The following is a 21071-nucleotide window of genomic DNA, read 5'->3' on the forward strand; positions in this document are numbered from 1 at the left end:
TTTCTTTTGGTATATACTGTTTATCTTTCTTAATAAATCTTTGAGTAACTGAAGCAGAGGAACAGGGGATTCCATTTGTAACTGGACCATCCTGTACTTTCTCCAACTACAAGCAATGGTTTTTATTTGTTTTAATTAATTTTGAGAAGGCGTGAGCTACACGAAATAATAATTTTAAATTTTTTAATAAATTCAGAAATTAATTTTAAAAAAATTAAATTTTCATTCAATAGCATGTGACGTGTTACTTTACGTGTCAACTGTGTGAGATAAAATTTAAGGTAACAAAAAAGATGTACTATAATTAATATTTTTGAAAATAAAGAGACAAAATAAAATGAAAGTTTTAAACGTGGATCATTAATAATTTTTTATAATGCTTTAAAAATAAAAATATATTTAATCTCTTCACTTTTTTACAATTATTTTAAATTTTAAATTTCAAATTCAAATATTGTTATCATCTTTTTCAAATTTTAAACTTGACAATAAGAATCTTAATTTTTTAAAGACATCGAAATGAACACATTAGTTATCTTTCTATATTTAACATTTTAAATCATTTATACTTTTCAATTTTTAATAATAAAAATTTATTTTTTAAATTATTATATAAATTTGACAGATAATCTTATTTTAAATGACCAACTATTTTCAATATTATTTAATTTATTTTTAGTTTATTAATGATGTCATTATTTAATTATTCATTTTTTATTTTGTAACATATTTTAATTATTATTATTATTAAATTAATATTATTATATTATTAAATATTATTATGTATTGTAATCTATTATTATATTATTAAGAACCATCAAATTTTTTGAATTTTTGAGTTTTTAGATTCTGTTTCCATTTTAAATGCGTTTTTTTTTTTTCTGAAAGGTCCGAAATATGTAAATGCGTACTTTTGTTGCTGCATCGACCGTCCGGATGCCCTACCTTGTTCGCTGCCACACTGATTCCCGAGAGGTAAGCAGTTTTTTCATTATTGTGTTTGAGTTTCTCTCTCTGCTTTTGCCTCTCTGTTGCAGCTTTACTTTGTAGTGTTTAGGTAAAAACACCTCTTGATGTCCTTAGTTAATACAAAAAATTGTTAAGTTTTGCTTGTTTGTACTTTCCCTTGTAGGCATGTGTATATGTACAAAATTAAATTTAACTAAAATACTAAGAGAGTAATGGTATGTAGTGACAAATAGTTTGATTGAATTCAGACCAATTTTGTTAAGCTATAAAGGGGTGTCAAGGTTTGTTCAAGTGGTGGGGACCATGCATCATCCAAAAGTCAAATGCAAAGACATGAATTTAAGTTTTGAGTCTGTAATATACTCCAGAGTGTTGCTCTTAAGGTAGTGGTAATATCCAAAGAAAACAGGGAAACCTAGCCGTGTCAGATATCTGGAGAATTACCAGTTTACCATATCTATATTGTTGTATAAGTCTTTTATATTGGATGGAGTACTCAAACCCTTAATTATGATTATGAATTCTTTTATCAACTACTATTGTTTGAGAGTCACATTTTTAAAATAAACATATGAGTTTCATATAAGTCTTGTTTTAGTAAATCAAGTTTTTGTTGGCCACATATTAGCTTGGATCATATAGGGAAAAAATAATCTAACTGTTGTATAAAAATCTAATTGTTGTATCATACTTAATGCTGCATGATTGGGTTTCTTAATAGTTGTTGTCATCTACACATCTAGGCATACATCAAAACTATCACTAAGTTTAAAGGAAATGGTGCAACTTGGAATCCGAGATCATTTCCCATCCAGAGTTACAATCTAAGCATATTATCCCAAGTGTGGCAACCATTCCTTCATTCTCCGCTTGAATGCACAAGTAAGTACCCTTTATTGAGATCTTTACTTTATCTTTGTTTGTGTAATAAAATCATATATGCCAAATCATAGTTCAGATATGATTAAAATGTTTAAACTGCTAGGATTAGTCCTCTTTTCAACCAAACTATTGTAATTTGTTTCGTGTAGAAGTTTTCCATGTATGTGATGTCTACCACATGTGGTAGAGTGAAGTGTGTCAGTTTCATGCGTCGGAGAAAATTAAGCTATAGCTAGAGTGGTGTGGTTCAATTACATAGACAAAATCATGGAATTGGTGAAGAGGGTTTGGTTTGTGGGTAGAGAAGAATTTATAGGAATGAAAATAGGTAGATAAGGGCAAAGAAAACAAAGTTGGTGTGTTTGTCGTTGGTGATAGGGATAGTGAACCCTATAGTCATTACAGTTTTATTGTGCATATCCTTCTTTTTTCCCTTTCTTTTTCACCAATTATTGTGTTATTATATGTAACACCTACACTTATTCCTCTTCTTTTCTCCATACTTTATCTTCTTATTCAACAAGTCCCTCCCAAACACAGTTCAAATTTAAAATGGTTAGATGGGAATTGAATTGATTATATGTAGTTGAAGATATATAGTTATATACCTTCCTAAACATCAAAATCTCATTTATGTTTCTTTGTTTATGTCAAGTCTTGTGCTTTAGTTACGATGGTAGTGTACTTGTTGATTTATATTTTGCAGCTAAATGGAGCTTTGCTAATTGTTTCTCTTTGGATAGCACTTTTTTGGGATCAAGGTTTTGTTTTGGGCATGGGAGTGAAGTGGAGAATGCTAATCTGGTTGTTTTACTATCCCTTGATTTGATTTTTTCTGTTAACTGCACATATTTTGTTGATGTTAGTTCATTGTACTTTTTTTTTTCATTTGGTTTCTAAGACCTAAGAGAATGCTTTGGAAGCAAGTCAATTTAGCTCCCTTATCATAATTTGTCTTCATGCGCTTGGCCATCAAGTGGAGATTAGATGCATCCTATTATCTACATAGACCTAGTGTGTTCCACATTATTCACTAATCTCTATAGTTTTGAAGTGCCCTGTTTATATTCTTTATTACTGTATTTTATCTTATGTTATGTTGCTTTCACCCTTTTGACTAGTAAGTGACTCATGGCACAACCTGACAAGCTTGTTGTTTTAAGATCTCACTCTTGATTTTCTTTCTTTAAGTGGGTAACTTCATCCCGTTAGGATACATAGGCTGGTGAATTTTTCTTTAGAAAATGGAAATCAATCTATTTTGATAGTAAGAGAAGTCTATGAGGATTTTCTAGATATTTTTGGGACAAATGATGAATTCTTCATATGAACAATATTAATATGTGTTCGCCTTCGGATTGCAACACCAAAAGTATACCAGCTAGTATACTGGGTTGTTTATAGTAAACTAGTTTCATATCCACAGGGATTTGGCGAAAATAGCAATGTTATGATCAATTTTATCTGATATGAAATTGTCTTTATGTAAAATATGTTAGTGTGGAGGTTGAAAGTATTATCCAATCAATCTAGAACTCGATTTAAGCTATCAAAAAAGTGATTATAGTATTTAAAACCGTATTAAAGTTTGATTTCACATTTCCTTCCTCTCTTGTATCAAATCTTCCTTCAAGTCTATAGCTTCAAGTGATCAAGTTTTGGGAGTGCTCTTTATGGTACACTAGGCCCATCCCAGTACTCAGGGACTAGTATTTTCCCTACTGTCCAGTATGAAACATGTCAATGATTGCATACAACTCACTTGCATTATGAGTAAGACTCTATTTCAACTACACATCTCTCGCCTATTTCATCCAGAAACATACAGGAAAACTGATTCGATCACAACTCAAGAGTAGCTTCCACTAATCTTAAGCCAATTAAACAAGATAAGCGAACAATTCATCCCATAATTAAGCATAAATCAATTAACCATTTTAAATCGAATGAAAACTGCATAAATAAAAGTGTCACAGAATACAAGAGAGTTTGAATCTACTACATCATGTTTCAACACAATGGAGGTTTAGCTCCTCATGAGTATGGAAAGAAATACATGCAAGGAGGAGGAAAAAATCTCCTAATCCTCCAAGAATATGTCTATGAATTACAAGGATTATGTGTGAGAGACTAATTAGAGTCTCTCTCTAAAATCACCCTGATAAAGCTAAGACCTAAGTTCATTTCTCTCTCTAGTACCCTCTTGTTCCCCTTCTTCTTGAATCTGTCGAGAATGTTCTATTTTTAGACTCTCGCATCACAACTCAAGCGGTGGCTCACAACTTCAACACTAAGGCTTCCTCACTTGATGGGTTTCCTCCATGGCTCTGACTATGAATTCCTAGGTTAAAGCTGCTCAAGGTTGCTTAATATTGAAAGCTCCAACTCATGGCTTAAGGAAATCTTTTTCAAACCTTTTATGATGAAATTAAAACTCAGTTTGGTGTTTCTATTCAACAATTTATGGCTTCTCATGGCAGTGATAATGGTCTTGAATATCTTTTCCATTCTTTTCAACAATTTTTGGCTTCTCATGGTATTCTCCATCAAACTTCATGTGCTTATATACCTCAACAAAATAGGGTGGCTGAGCGCAAAAATAGACATTGTTGAAACAACTCGTACTCTTTTAATGCAAGGTAACATTACTTAATATTTTTGGGGTGATGCTATTCTTATGGCATGTTATCTCATTAATCACATGTCCTCTTCTGATTTGGATAATAAAATACCTCATTCTATCTTATTTCCTCATGAACCCTTCACTCCTTTGCCTTTAAAAGTTTTTGGGTCTATATGTTTTGTTCATAAGTTTAGTCTTGGTCTTGATAAGTTAGTTCCTCGATCACACAAATGTGCTTTTTTAGGCTTTACAAAATCAAATAAAGGATACAAGTGTTTTTCTCCTTCTCTTGATCGCTATTTTATATCTGCAAATGTCACCTTCAATGAGTCTTCCTATTATTTTAACGATCATTCTTCTTCTGATATGTCTCCTTCTAATACTATCAATACTCTTGTTGTTTGTGCTCCTCCAATTGTGCCTAGTTCACCATGTGTTTCTCAACAACCACAAAGTGACTCAATTCGACAACCACAAAGTGACTCAATTCGAGTGCCAACTACCTTGCCTCCTCCTATTCCGACAACTAAGTCTACCCTTCCAATTGCCCTCCGAAAAGGTATATGTTCTACTCGTAATCCCTCTCCACATTATCTTGCTTTAAGTTATCACAGACTGTCTTCATCTTTTTATACCTGCCTTTTGTCTATTTCTTCTTCTGATATGTCTCCTTCTAATACTATCAATACTCTTGTTGTTTGTGCTCCTCCAATTGTGCCTAGTTCACTAGGTGTTTCTCAACAACCACAAAGTGACTCAATTCGAGTGCCAACTACCTTGCCTCCTCCTATTTCGACAACGAAGTCTACCCTTCCAATTGCCCTCCGAAAAGGTATATGTTCTACTCGTAATCCCTCTCCACATTATCTTGCTTTAAGTTATCATAGACTGTCTTCACCTTTTTATACTTGCCTTTTGTCTATTTCTTCTGTGACCATCCCAAAATCTATTACTGGTGTCTTAGCCCATCCTGGTTGACGTTAGGCCATGCTCGATAAACTAAGAGCTCTTCAGAGTAGTGGAACTTGGGAGCTTGTCCCATGGAAAATCTATTGTTGGTTACAGGTGGGTTTCTTCTATCAAAGTTGGTCTTGATGGAACTATTGATCACCTCAAAGCATGTATTGTGGCCAAAGGTTACACACAAATTTTTGGGTTGGATTATGGTGATACTTTTTCTCCAGTGGCAAAGATGACATCTGTTCGTTTATTTATAGCCATGACGACTTTTCAACAATGAGCTCTTTATCAATTGAATGTCAAAAATGCATTCCTTGACAGAGATTTGCAAGAAGAGATTTATATGGATCAACCTTCAGGATTTGTTATTCAAGGGGAGTCATCTGTGTTGGTATGTTCTCTTCACAAATCTTTATATAGCCTAAAACAATCTCCTAGGACCTGGTTTGGAAAATTTAGTAATGTCGGTCATCAATTTGATATGACTCGGTGTGAGGCAGATCGTTCAATCTTTTACCGTCACTCGAGTGTTGGATTTGTCTACTTGATAGTATATGTTGATGACATTGTTCTTACAGGCAGTGATAGTCATGACATCTCTCAGATGAAACAACATCTTTGCAGCCATTTTCAGACCAAAGATCTTGGCAGACTTAGATATTTCTTCGGTGAGGTGACACAATCCAACGATGGTATGGTTATATCTCAAAGGAAATATGCACTGGGTTTATGAATTCAAAACCTATGGACACACCCATGGATCCTAATACTAAACTTCTACCAAAACAGGGGAGCCCGTGTCAGATTCCGAGAAATATAGAAGACTAGTTGGAAAATTGAATTATCTTACAATTACTCGTGCTGACGTTTCCTTTACAGTTAGTTTGGTAAGCCAATTCCTTAATTTCCCATGCGAAGATCATTGGAATGCAGTTATTCGTATATTAAAGTGCATTAAAGGATCTCTTAGAAAAAGGTTGTTATATGGTTCTAGTAACCATACAAGAGTGGTTTGTTATTCTGATGCTGATTGGGCAAGATCTCCTTCTAATAGAAGATCTACATCTGGATATTGTGTCTCCATAAATGGTAATTTGATCTCTTGGAAAAACAGAATATAGAGCTATGGCCTCAACCACTTCTGAGCTTGTTTGACTTAAGCAATTGCTTAGAGAGTTACAATTTGGAGATGTTACTCAAATGACGCTTATATGTGACAATCAGGCTGGTTTTCATATTAGTTCTAATCCTCTCTTTAATGCGAGGACCAAATACATTGAGATTGACTGTCATTTTATTCGAGATAAGATTGTATCTGGAGATATAAAGAGTGAGTTCGTCAATTCAAATGATCAGTTAACAGATATTTTCACTAAGTATTTACGGAGATCGAGAATTGATTATATTTGTAAGAAGTTTTGTACATACAATTTGTATGTACTAACTTGAGGGAGAGTGTTAAATATATTATCTTTATTTTATATTTATCTTTTATCTTTAGTTAGTTTGTTGTTATTTCTTATTTGTATTTTGGGTTTAGCCTATATTTCTTCTATTATAAATAGAGGACCCTATGTATATATTCAACACAAGGAAGACTAATCTCATATATAATTTTCACTATACTCAACAGATACCCAAGAATTAACATGGTTCAATTAGAATATTAATAATTGTAATGTATTTCCAAGAGCAAATCACTAATAACATGGTTTAATTTTAATAAGAACTTTAGTGATTACTACTCAATTGTGATACAATTAATTCTCACTCACACTTTAGTTGTCTACATAGCCACTACCTTTTTGTAGTTTGACCAACCTCAAAAAGTTATTGTTAAGACCAAAATTCACTTCAAATAAAAGATATTTCTTTAAAAGGAGAAGAACACATTAGTAGAATCAGGCATCTTCTTAGGAAAAACATATTGATAAAACTCTTAAAAACCAAATCATAAAATACACCAGAAGTAAAAAGACTTTTGTGCAGCCACAAATACAACTCTATACAATCAAGGAATAAGAAAGGAGGGTGTCTTGGTGCATGACTGCATGAGGCTGCCACCTATATATACTTCAAATATTCTAGTTTAAAGGGGTGTCAGAATATGGATATGATGAATAGAGAAAAGGGTTAAAATGAAAAGATGAAAAGAAAGATGTGGAATGTTAGATATGAGACTTTGAAGAGTATGGTGTGTATGATATTTATAAGGTTGGTTTTGTTTGCTAGATTTAGAGTTTCAGACACTTGTTCTGATTGATATCACGTTTCTGAACATGTGTATGTGTAATATTGTGTGAACGTGTACTGTGCAAGACACTATGGTTGTGATTTTGTTAAATTGAATGTGTTACTAAGAAAGAGTAATAGAGCAATTAAAAAGCAATGTATTAGATGCATTCAACTAGTGCTTTTCCTTTGACTTGTTGGATTGGTGTGAAAGTAAGCATTGCAAGGCTCATGTTTACTGAAGTAATTCAAAGCTACCAAAATTTTTTATAATATTTAAAATTGTTGGACAGAAATTTTGAAATAATAGTAATGGTTTAAGAAAAGGGTTGTTCTATATGGCAGCCACTATAAGATAGAATTGAAATGTTTGTGTGTTGTGGATTGCGCTGTTTACTTGAAAATCTACTTTTCTTCTAGATTCTGTCTGACCAAGGAAAATGGAATATTACTCTAACGTGCTGCATATGTCTTGCCCACCAACGTTCATACATTGATTGAATAGGATATTATAGAAAGATAAAATATTGATATTGTTCCATTATATAAGCATTTTCTTTCAGAAAAAAAAACTATTGATATAGCTTTGGAATAGTAATGCCTTATTCACTGTACAACATATATATATATATATATATATATATATATATATATATATATATATATATATATATATATTATAGGGTCTGTTGTTTGTTCTGGTCGCACTATCACTTCTAAATGTGAGTTGAATAAAGAGTTATTAACTTATTACATTGAATATAGTAGAAAATAATATTGAAATTTATTATTTAGAATTGATTGAAAAATACATTCTCATATGCTCTATTTGTGACAATTTAATTCTTCTAAAGAGGGAAATAGAGAAACTAGGAAAAGAAAATAAAATAAAAGATTGTATATCTATTTTCTCTAATTAGGAAGATTCTAAAGAAATCTTCTTTAATTACAACACTCCCCCTCAAGTTGGTAAATGAATATCAATCATTCCCAACTTGCCTACAAGATCTTGAAATCTATCCGGAGGAAGCCCTTTTGTAAAAATATCTGCTATTTGAAGTTTTGTAGGAACATGAGTTGTAATCACAAAGCCTCTGTCAAGATTATCTTTGATGAAATGTCTGTCAATCTCAATGTGTTTGGTTCTATCATGCTGTACTGGATTATGGGCTATGCTCATGGTAGACTTATTGTCACAGTGTAGTTGTATCGGGTTCTCCACTTTGACTTTAAGATCTTCCAAAATGATTTTCATCTAGAGTCCTTCACACATTCCTTGAGCAAGAGCTCGAAATTCAGCTTCTGCACTAGAACGAGAAACTTTATCTTGTTTTTTGCTTCTCCATGTTACTAGACTATCTCCAAGAAACACACAATACCCAGAAGTAGATTTTCTGTCAGTAATAGAACCTCCATAGTCAGCATCAGTATATATCTTCATAGTCAATGTGTCTTCCCTTTTGAATAATAGCCCATTTCCTAGACTTGACTTCAAGTATTGAAGAATTTTGTCAACTGCTTGCATGTGTCTCTCTCTTGGATCATGCATAAATTGGCTCACAACACTAACTGCATAAGCAATGTCTGGTCTTGTGTGTAATAGATAAATCAATTTCCCTACCAATTTCTGATATTGGGCCTTCTCTACAGGAGCACTTTCTTCACATCCCATTTTGTGATTCTGTTCTATAGGAACTGTTGAAGTTCTACATCCCAACTTTCCTGTTTCTTTGAGGAGATCAATTACATATTTCCTTTGGGAGATGAAAATTCCTTTCTTGGAGTAGGCAACCTCTATTCCAAGAAAATATTTGAGTTTTCCTAGGTCTTTCATTTCAAATTGAGCTGCCAATTTATCTTTTAATGCTAATTTTTCTGTTTCATCATTTCCTGCAATAATCATATCATCCACATAGACAAGTAATAGAGTGAGTTTACCTGTAGAAGAGTGCTTTATGAATAGAGTATGATCTCCTTGGTTTTGTCTGTATTCCAAGGAAACCATTGCTTTTGTAAATCTTCCAAACCATGCTCTAGGGGATTGCTTAAGACCATACAATGCTTTCTTCAGGAGGCATACCTTGTTTCTTTCATTTTTCACTTCAAAACCTGGGGGAATCTCCATGCACACTTCCTCATCTAGATTTCCATGAAGAAAGGCATTCTTCACATCTAACTGGTGTAAGTCCCATCCAAAATGGGCAGCCAAAGCGAGAATAACTCGAACTGTATTCATCTTTTCCACTGGGGCAAATGTCTCCTCATAGTCAATCCCATATGTTTTGGTATATCCTTTTGCCACCAATCTAACTTTATATCTATCTATTGTCCCATCTGTCTTATGTTTCACTGTGAATATCCATCTACACCCCACTGCCTTCTTGTCTCTTGGCTTATTAACAATCTCCCAAGTTGAATTTATTTCTAATGCATTCATCTCTTCTTTCATGGCTTGATTCCAATGTTCAAGTTTCATGGCCTCTTGGATTGAGGTAGGAATTTCTGTGGCATCAATTGCAGCAATAAAACTTTTGTGTTTATCAGAGAGATTATTAGTGCAAACATACTGAGAAATAGGATATTTAGCACATGATCTTCTTCCCTTTCTCGATGCAATGGGTAAATCCTCAATAATACTTACCTCCTCCTCATTGATATCTTCACGGATCCTCACCTCGGGATTAGACAATTTTTCTTGCTCGAGAGTTGAAGTGGGTTGTTCTCTTCTTTCATATTTTTTGCCAAAAAATCTGTCTTCTTCCTCTTCTTCCTCACTGTGGACTATGATACCTTCATTGCTCAGGTCTTGGGCATCCTGCAAAGGAAAACATGGTAATGACAAGAAGGAGAGTTCATCCACTTCAAGTGCTTTCTCCCCTTGAAGTGGTGGACTGACATAAAAGGATTGTGTTTCATGAAAGGTGACATCCATGGTGATAAAGACGCGACGACTCTGAGGATGATAACATTTGTACCCTTTTTTATTAGAAGGATACCCAATAAAGACACATTTAAGAGCTCTGGGATCTAATTTACCACGGTTATGATGATGAGAGTGAACAAAAACAAAACATCCAAAGACTCGACTAGGTAGACTTGTTAGTAGGGAAGAAGAAGGAACAAAAGACAATAGAGACTTTATAGGACTAATGCCATTTAAGATACGAGTGGGTAACTTGTTGATGAGATATGTGGCAGTTAACACAACTTCTCCCCAGTAATTTTTTGGAACAGACATTTGAAAAAGAAGAGCTCTAGTTACTTCAAGAAGATGACAATTCTTTCTTTCTGCAATCCCATTTTGTTGAGGGGTATTAACACAGGTTAGTTCATGAATATACCATTATGAGACAAAAAATTGAGAAATTCACGATTCATATATTCAGTACCATTATCAGACCTAATTCTTTTGATATTTTTTCCAAATTGATTTTGGACAAGATGGAAAAAATTAACAAAAATTTGAAAAACTTCGGATTTATTTTTCATAAGGTATGTCCATGTGACATGGGTACAATCATCAATAAAGATAACAAACCATCTGGCTCCAGAAATAGAATCTATGACAGGACCCCAAACATCAGAATGAATTAAATCAAATGGAGAAATACTCTTTTTATGACTAATAGGATAAGATGAACGATGGTTTTTTGAAAATTGACAAATATCACAATTAAAAGACTCAACAGATTCTTTGGTAAACAAGTGGGGAAATAAGGAATAATTTTTACTTCAGATATCTCGTAGAACGCAACGAGAGAGTCTCCAAGACGATGACGGTGTATGGGTCACACCGAGAAAAAAGGAGCAGAACTTAAACAACCAGATCTACTTAAGAAAAGGTCAAACGGGTCGTCGCAAACCTTAGGAACAGACTCAGGAGTCTCCGACGACTCTTCTGTGGCGGTGACGGCGAGTGGGTCTCATCGGAAAATAAGGAGCAAAACTTAAAACTCAGATCTGCTCAAATACAGCCCAAACGAGTCGTCACCGACCCTAGGAATGGACTCAGGGCACTCCGGCGACCCTGTCTGTGGTGGCACCGACGAGTGGGTCTCGTCAGAGGTTGGTGCCTGGGCTACACACGTCGGTGACGGTTGCGGCGCGTGGCGGCGCGTGGTGTCTCCTCTGACGGAGCGACTTCCAGCGTTGTGGTCGTCAGAGTTGGGCGCACCTTTCTGCCCTATCAACGACCCCAACCGGCGACAGCGGCAGCGGCGGTGGTCGGACAGCGGCGGCGGCGACTGTGCAGCGGAATGGAGTTCCAAGATCGGAAGCTCTTGATACCAAGTCGAAAATAATATTGAAATTTATTATTTAGAATTGATTAAAAAATATATTCTCATATGCTCTATTTGTAACAATCTAATTCTCCTAAAAAGGGAAATAGAGAAACTAGGAAAATAAAATAAAATAAAAGATTGTATATCTATTTTCTCTAATTAGGAAGATTCTAAAGAAATCTTCTCTAATTACAACAAATATGATGGTCAATGCGGTATAAGTGGACCAAGTCAGCTATACAACTTGTGTTATCACTTCATTTTTCATCGGATAATGTTATCTCACAACATCAAAAATTTCTTTCGTATTGATTTATTGTATCTAATATGTTGTTGTACATTAAGATTTATTTAAATATGTAAACAATAGGAAGCTTGAAATATACGTAAGATTTAACTCCTAAAAAATTAGGGGAGTGAAGATTAAAACCTCTATCACCATATTTTTCAAATTTTAATATTTATTATATTAAGATAAAACAAGTTTCAATTCATGTAAAAAGTATAGTATAGGACACCTTATCTAAAGTAGAAAATCTGATTTCAACTCATATAGTGTTCTATTGTCATATTTTCACTAATCCCATGTGTAATGCATGTGTTCTTCTTTATTTAGGTATGCAGAAATAACATGTGTATCTCAAGACATGCATTATAAACATTGTTTCTCAACAATTTTACAAAATATTTTTTGAAGAATGATCGTAATTAATTTTCTATTTATTTTAATTATGAATTAACAGTGCGCATGCCCTTCCACGCTGATATTTAGATTGTATTTTTTTGTATCATAGTATTTGTACCCCACTTTCAATGTACGTTGTTGTATGAAAAAAAAGTATCTTCCAATCATTGAATGAAAAATAACTGTGTTAGGCTTTTCTTCCTTCTAACAATACTCCTGCCATTATTTTTTTTTAGTTTAGTCATGATCTACTGATGTCTTTTTTCAGAAAAAAAGCCCTCAATAAAGTGCTCTATATAAACGGTGACACTTACCATAGCCTACCATAATTGTTTGTGATTTTGTATTGTTGAGTGTCCATTCATTATATGATGACAACAGAGAGAGTACTTCACATGAATGGTGGTGAGGGAGAAACCAGCTATACCAAAAACTCCTTACTTCAGGTATCATCTCTTTTCCGCTGTCAAAAACATAAGAAAAAAAAAGTATCATTTCAACCTATATATCATAAACTAGAAAGAGGATTTTCTTTTAGTTTTGCAAATTTGCTAAAGGAAAAGAGTTTAAATCATATATATATATATATATATATATATATATATATATATATATATATATATATTATTCAATATTATAAGAAGGTAACCCAAGTTAAATTTGGTACAGAGAAAAGTGGCAAGCATGGTGAAACCTATACTTGAAGATACTGTAAAACAGTTGATGTCAAACATGAGTTTCAGAAAGATGTTGGAAAGTAGCAGATTTGGGATGCTCTTCAGGGCCAAATTCACTCTTTTTTGTGTCAAACATGTTAAGTGTCATGGATAATGTTAACATGAGCTTAAACCAGGGTACGCCACGTGTATTGCAAATTTACATGAATGATCTATTTGGAAATGATTTCAACAGCATCTTCAAGTTGATCCCTGACTTCTTTCAAAGAATACATGGAGAAAAAAAGGAAAACCATGTACGATGTTTNATTCATGCAACACCTGGAAACTTCTATGGAAGGCTTTTTCCTGATGAATACATTCACTTTTTTCATTCCTCCTACTGCCTCCACTGGCTATCTCAGGTTAAGTGCACCAAATGAATGAAGCATTTCCTATGATTATTTATGAATGTTTGGTAACATATATAATGCCATTTTATGTCTGGCTTTACAAACTAACTTTACGTACAAAAAATATTATTGGCTCAAGCATTTAAAGTCAAATTGCTATCGTAATTCCGTTTTGTTTGATATCAGGCACCAACTTCGACCAGCATAGCTGAGCCACTAAACAAGGGAAATGTTTATATAACAAATGAAAACCGTCCTTCAGTCTATGAAGCATACATGAAGCAATTTGAAAAGGATTTCAAACATTTTCTTAAATCACGTTCGGAGGAACTAAGTTCGGGTGGTATCATGTTACTTACGTTCATTGGTAGAGAAAAATCTCAAAACATGACTAGTCCATGGGGTATAATTGGTATGGTACTCAGCGACATGGTCCAAGTGGTAAGCCATGAGTTTGATGAATACACCGACACTTTGAAGCATCAGACATGTGTGTATATACATATTTGAACTCCACAATGAGTCGATAAATTTTAAAATGTTTTGTGGTCAATCTTAAAACAAGATTCCTCTATATATATAAGAAAAAGTTTTAGAATATATTGTACGTATTTTATAGATTTTTTAGTTATTTTGTTAAATTCGTGGTGGATTTTTTCCTTATGGGTATATTTGTATTTTCTGAGGAAGATTTTTATGATATGTGTAGGGTTTGGTTGAAAGGGAAAAATTGGACTTTTTTGATCTTCCAATTTATGGTCCAACTCCTGAAGAAGTTAGAAAAGTGATTGAAGAAGAAGGATCTTTTAGGCTTAAAACATTGAAGACAGTTAAAATAGGTTGGGATGGAAAGCTTCAAGAGGATGTTGATGATGCTACAGTTGATAGCAAAACAAGAGCACTGATCGTAGCTAAGTCAATAAGAGCAGTTTTTGAACCTCTTTTATCGGCCAACTTTGGTGAAGTTATCATGGATGAATTGTTTTCCAGATTTGCAATGATAGTTGCCCAACTCATTGATACTGAGTTGGAATCGCTGGAGTATACCAATGTGATAGTGTCTATGACCAAAGATTCTTAGAGTCGAAGTTTATGCATGATTTGATTACGTGGTTAATGATGTTTTCACTAATTATATGAGGTTGAATTTTGTTGTAAGAATAAGGAAGTTTTTCCTTGTTATTTTTACTTTAAATCTTGCCCAACAAGACTGTTTTAGTTTCATTGCTAAAAAATTTAATGTGCTGGAGACTATTTGTCACTAAACACAAAATATCATTACAAAATATTAATGATGAAATTTTTTATAAAAACCATGTTATCAAAATAAGGTGTCAACTTTTTGTTACGGGGTTGCCACTAACATAGTTTACAAATTAAAGAAAATATATTAAAGTATTAAAAATATCAAAGAAACAAATAAAAACCTTGAATGTACTCAAAGGTTTAATGAACTACAAGCAAAAGAATAATTATTGCTAAAATAATAAGTTAATAATTCTTCATTATATTTATGTTATTTTTATTACTTAATAATTAGAATCAAACTCAATTTTAAAAGCATAATATTGGCCTTTAGAAATCATTACTTGGCACCATAAAATAAGAGATTGCCAGAGACCTCAAAGCCACGCTTAGCATTAAAACATTTCAATTCAAAAATCACAGGATTTATTGTTACCATTTTGACTTTCCAATAAGTAGTTGAAAATAAAAGCTTGACTTGAAGTGATTTTAGTTCCCTATACGTGAAGTAACCCTCTACCTTATCGTGAAATTTGAACGAATAATTCGATCATTAAAGCCATTATAGACTTTTGCATTCCCTATATCCATAGAAAATTGTAGTCATTATATAGAATTTTGCACACTCAGCATCCATACAAATTTGTTATAATTAATGTTTTTTTTTCCCACTAGAATAGGCAGATTTCAAATGTAACTTACCAAAATAGACAAATTTAAAAATTATTTCAGACATTGTATACTTCTAATATGACTTTTGTAAGTCGGAAATTCAAACTTCTAGGTTTATAGAAGTTGTGTAGGAGCAAGATGACTTTCATTGAAAAGTCGTGGAAGACTTGCACGACATTCAATTGAATTAAAAATTATGTGGTGGGAGTTAGGGTTGGGCAAAAATAACTTATCTATACTGTACTATAGTTAATTGTACTATATTATACTAAAAAAACTTATTCATTTGTACTATAACTTAAATATATTGTTTTATGGTTCAGTTTTTAAAAACTGAACTGAAGAAATTTTTGGTTAAGTTAATTATAGTTAACTGTACTGTGTTTTTACTACTTTTCTTCAAATTTAACTATAGTTAACTACTATTGTTTTTTCGGTTCGGTTAACTATAGTTAACTATAGTTTTTATTACAGTTCCATTTGTTGTACTGCACTACTAAAGTTTTGGAAATATCCACTTTATCAAATTTTTTATTTCAAATAAAAAAAGAAATTGTTTTACAAAACTTGCAATCAAAATGGTTCAATTTTAGATTCTAATATGAAGTTACTGTTAGTAGATAGTGTTAAAATCATACTTTAGAACTAGTGCAGTTTTAAAATTAGTACAATTTAGTTTAAAATTAGTAGTTCAGTTAAAATTAGTGTAGTTTACAATTCAGTTAATAGTTCAGTTCAGTTTATACTGTAGTTTAGTACAATTTAGTATAGTTCAGTTCAGTTTAGTTTGATAAAACAAAAAACAGTTCAGTTCAATTTGTCTGAACTATTTTATAGTTCAGTTCAGTTTAAACAAATTAGTTTTTATTTCAGTACAATTTTTAGTAGTGAGTGCAGTTCAGTTCCATTTGCCCACCCCTAGTGGGAGCATGACTTCTACTTAATGTCATCAGGGGCTAAGCGACTTTAACTTCCATGATTTTTTTTTGGTGACTTTGATAATCAATTACAATTAAAATGAGTAAATAATCAATTACTAGATGGGTAAGTCAGTTGCAACGCATTCTGATAATTGATTACACATAAGTTGTGAGCAGTTAATAAATTATTTTATGCATAATTGGTGATAATTAAGTTATTTAGGTGTATATTTAAATATTAAATGTTTATATATTATTGGAGAATAATTGATTTTAAGAACATTGGTTGATTGATTTACTTATAGTTGAAAGTAACAAATAATCAAAATTGGTTAAAACCCTTTGTGAACATAAAAAAACATTAGAGTAAGCAATATAACATCAAATAGAAAAGATGACATATATAAATGTAAAAGTAACATCATAGAGGGATAATAGTCAACATAGTCAAAATAAACATATACAAAATAAAAATTTAAGATAGTGATGACGGAGCTGACCAAATCTTGCTCAAGTTGAGCAACATGAGTATCAAGATTTAGGAAAAGAACAGAGGAATCATCTTGAGGTGGTGGAGGACGGTGTCCACTCATTAGGAATGGGTTGTTTGTCGTCACGTTTGTGAACCCATTGACCACCAATGTTTTTAGCAAAACCAAAGGATGTCAAAGCTTCAACACCAATTTTGAAAGATCTTTTAACCTTTACAAAAGGTTCATCATTGATAACGGTCTAAAAATCGTTATTTTCATACTTAATTTTGATACAAAACACACCTTTGTGACTTAGAAATTAGCTTCAAATCGTGCAAATTGCTTTAGTTAGGTTACAAGAGAGTCAAATGTGGTTTTAGAGATATTATGCTTGGTTTTGCCTTGTTTTGACAGGAATTATCAGGGTTTGATGAAGGAAGTGAAGGAAGAGAAGTGTTGGATGCAGAAGAAGGTGGAAAATAGAAGAAAAGAAGAATCACAGCCACCTCTCAACGCCAGTTTCAGCGCTGAGCGCCAACTTTGGGGAAAAAGACACTGCCAGACGCTTAAGCGCCAATACTGAGGGGAAAATCCAAAGTCGCGCCTACCGTTGAGCGCCAGATCCAGCGTTGAGCGTTGGCCTTCTCAGAAAAAGCACTGCCAGACGCCTGGGCGTGAACGCCGAGCGTTCCACTTGAGTGTCGCGCCTACCGCTGAGTAGTGGAACTAGCGTTGAGCAATGGAGCCAACGCTGAGCGCTGTAATTGGGCCTGGGCCTATTTTTTGTAATTTTTCTCAGATTATAAATAGATCTGTGCAAACCTTAGGGTTATCTTTTGGTAGAGAAAGACGCAGAAACACCTTCTACCCACCTTGGAGGCGGATTTTGGATGCAAAAGCTCCAATTTTTCAATTCTAGGGTTATCTCTTTCATACTTTCCATTCTTTTCATCTAGATTCACCATGACAATGGTGAACTAAACCCTTTGTTGTTGGGGAACGATGTAATCCTTTTGAAACTCTCTTGTATCGAAATTCTTATTTTATTCATATACTTTTATTATCAATAGTTTGAGTTTTCTTCTCCGTACTCTTAGCGTGCATTGTTTAACTCACCAACCATACCTTGTGGTCTATGTCCTGCTAAAGATACTCCTTCAACTGTTGTTTGCATGCCTGATACTCAACCACAAATACACCGTAGTGTCTAGTCTACTCATCCTATGGTCACACGCGCCAAATTAGGTATTTTCAAGCCTCGTCATTTTGCTGACATTACCACCTACCAACCATCTTCTCTTCTTTATGCTCTGCTCACCACTTCTATACCCAAAGGGTTCAAATCCGCTGCCAAACATCCTGGTTGGTTGGATGCTATGCATAAAGAGCTTTTAGCCCTAAACTCCAACAATACTTGGGATCTTGTCCCACACCCATCCAACACCAACATTGTAGGGTCCAAATGGGTGTTTCGCACCAAATATATTTCAGATGGATCAATTGACAAATTAAAAGCACGGTTGGTTGCACAAGGCTTCACTCAAACATCTGGTCTTGACTATGATCACACCTTCAGTCCTGTTGTTAAAGCTGCCACTACTCGTGTCATTCTCACTCTAGTAGTAATGAATAATTGGCCTCTTCATCAATTGGATGTCAACAATGCATTCTTGAATGGGCACCTGACACATCCTGTCTATATGAAACAACCTCCTGGATTCGTTGATCCTCGATACCCAAATCATGTTTGTCGACTTCGAAAAGCTCTTTATGGCCTCAAAGAGGCCCCTCTTACATGGTTTCAACGATTCAGCTCGTTTTTGCTAAGTCCTGGGTTCCTCAGAAGCAAAGTAGATCCATCTTTATTTGTTTACCACAACAATGCTGCCACTCTATATATACTTGTTTATGTTGATGACATAATTTTGACAGGGAATAATAATTCTTTAATTCAAAAACTTTTGGCAAGGTTCAAAACTGAGTTTGCTATCAAGGATTTAAGTCATCTAAATTACTTTCTTGGTCTCGAGGTCCACTACACTACCAATGGTGTCTTTCTTAGCCAGACCAAATACACTCAAGACATTTTATCTAGGGCACAAATGTTGGATGCAAAACAGACATCCACACCGCTCCAACCTGCTATTCAACTGACGACCATAGGAGATCCATTCTCTGATCCCACTCAATATCGCTCTCTCGTTGGTGCACTCCAGTATCTCACTATAACTCGTTCTAACTTGTCCTACGCGGTCAATTTGGTTACTCAGTTTCTTCAAGCTCCCACAAATGATCACTTTCAAGCAGTTAAACGCATCCTTCGATATGTCAAGGGCACCATGTCCTATGGTCTATCCTTCACCCGTGGAGCTTCCCTTAATGTTCTTGGATATTCAGATGCAAATTGGGTTCGATGTATTGAGACTAGGCGATCAACCTATGGTTATTCTATCAACCGTAGCTCGATCAAGTTGTGAATCAGAATATAGAGCCATGGCTAATGTAGTAGCTGAACTAATATGGATTACTCATCTTCTACATGATCTGCATATTTCCTATCAAGTGCCAACTCTTCTTTGTGACAACAAGAGTGCCATATTCCTCTCCCAAAATCCGGTGGCTCACAAACGAGCTAAACATATTGATATTGATTATCACTTTGTTCGAGAGCTTGTTCTATCTAACAAACTCATCACTCAATTCATTCCTTCTGATCTCCAACTAGCAGACATACTCACTAAAAGTCTGTCTCGACCATTGTTCCAGTTCTTCAGTGCCAAGCTTCACGTTGGACCAAATCCCACGCTTTGCTTGAGGGGGGATGATAGGAAATAATATATTTGATTATAGTTTACCTTATTTAGTTTCTGCATAATTGATTTTGTCTTGAATATTATAGTTTACCTTATTTAGTTTCTACATAATTGATTTTGTTTGGAATATTTGATATATTCTTTCCTTAATTATAAAATCTAGGTATTCTGTATATTCTATATATTCTATATATTGTACGTTGGTTACTCTTGCCAAATCAATAAAAGCACATTTGTTACAATCCTTACACAGGGGCTTAACAATCATCAAGAGCAATTTTAAATTGATAAAAAAACCTAGTAATAAGGTAGGGATGGTAGAGGTGCATTATCTTGTAAGGCCCTTTTCATGCGATATCTGATGAGATGAGCCCAATTAATCTCCCTTCCAGTTAAGAATGCCTACATCAAAATCAAATCTTCTTTAGTGGCATGTGTAAGGTTAGTGACACGAGAAAGCAGAATGCGACAAATAGTATATGTTGAGAACAATCGATATCGTTCTGAGATAGAGTATAACGCAGCGGAATAAAACTTAAAGTAGCAGAAAGCGTGTTCGGTCACTATTTAAGTTAAAATGTTCCGTTTTAGAAAATTAATGTTCTTTCAGAAAATTTATCGAACAATTGATATGCTTAAAAGCGTAAGGAGTGTAGGGAATAGAAAAATCACACAAGTATTTTTATACTGGTTCGATTTAACAGAAACTACGTCCAGTCGTTAATCACTATAAAAAGTGATTAACAGTTCCAGTAAAAAGATGTTTCACAGATTACGACAAATAGTGAATAAAACAGATAAATAAATCTTCCTTCGACGAACGAATCGGAAGAAGAACACTCTGCCAACTCGAAGAGAACCACTCCGACAATCGACACACGATACTCGAGCTTCTCCTATTCACGAGACCAGACAGAGCACCTTGCTAACTCGAAGAGAGCTTGCTCCGACTATCGACACACGAAACGCGAGCCTCTCCTGTTCATGAGACCAAGCAAGGGAACTTTGAATTCTAGCTTCTGAGAACTTCCTCTGACAAAAAGTATTCTGCTAAGCCTCTATTCAAAAACGTTATCTCAGAAATTCACAGAAGTCCCAACTACCACGAATAATCGATTATTGTAAGTGATAATCGATTATTCAAGTCCGTTACAGGTTTTTCAAAAAGTGATAATCGATTATACCTGAAAGACTTATGATAATCGATTATTGGTTCTCCATAATCGATTATTGCAATTAAAAATG

General features: G+C 34.0%; 1 pseudogene; it reads left to right on the forward strand.

Moving 5' to 3' along the window:
* The first annotated feature begins 848 nt into the window (after positions 1-848).
* Positions 849-14911, forward strand: LOC106774192 (annotated as a pseudogene).
* Positions 14912-21071: the final 6160 nt, after the last annotated feature.

This window comes from Vigna radiata, chromosome 9, assembly GCF_000741045.1.
Source record: "Vigna radiata var. radiata cultivar VC1973A chromosome 9, Vradiata_ver6, whole genome shotgun sequence".
NCBI classification, from domain to species: Eukaryota; Viridiplantae; Streptophyta; class Magnoliopsida; order Fabales; family Fabaceae; genus Vigna; species Vigna radiata.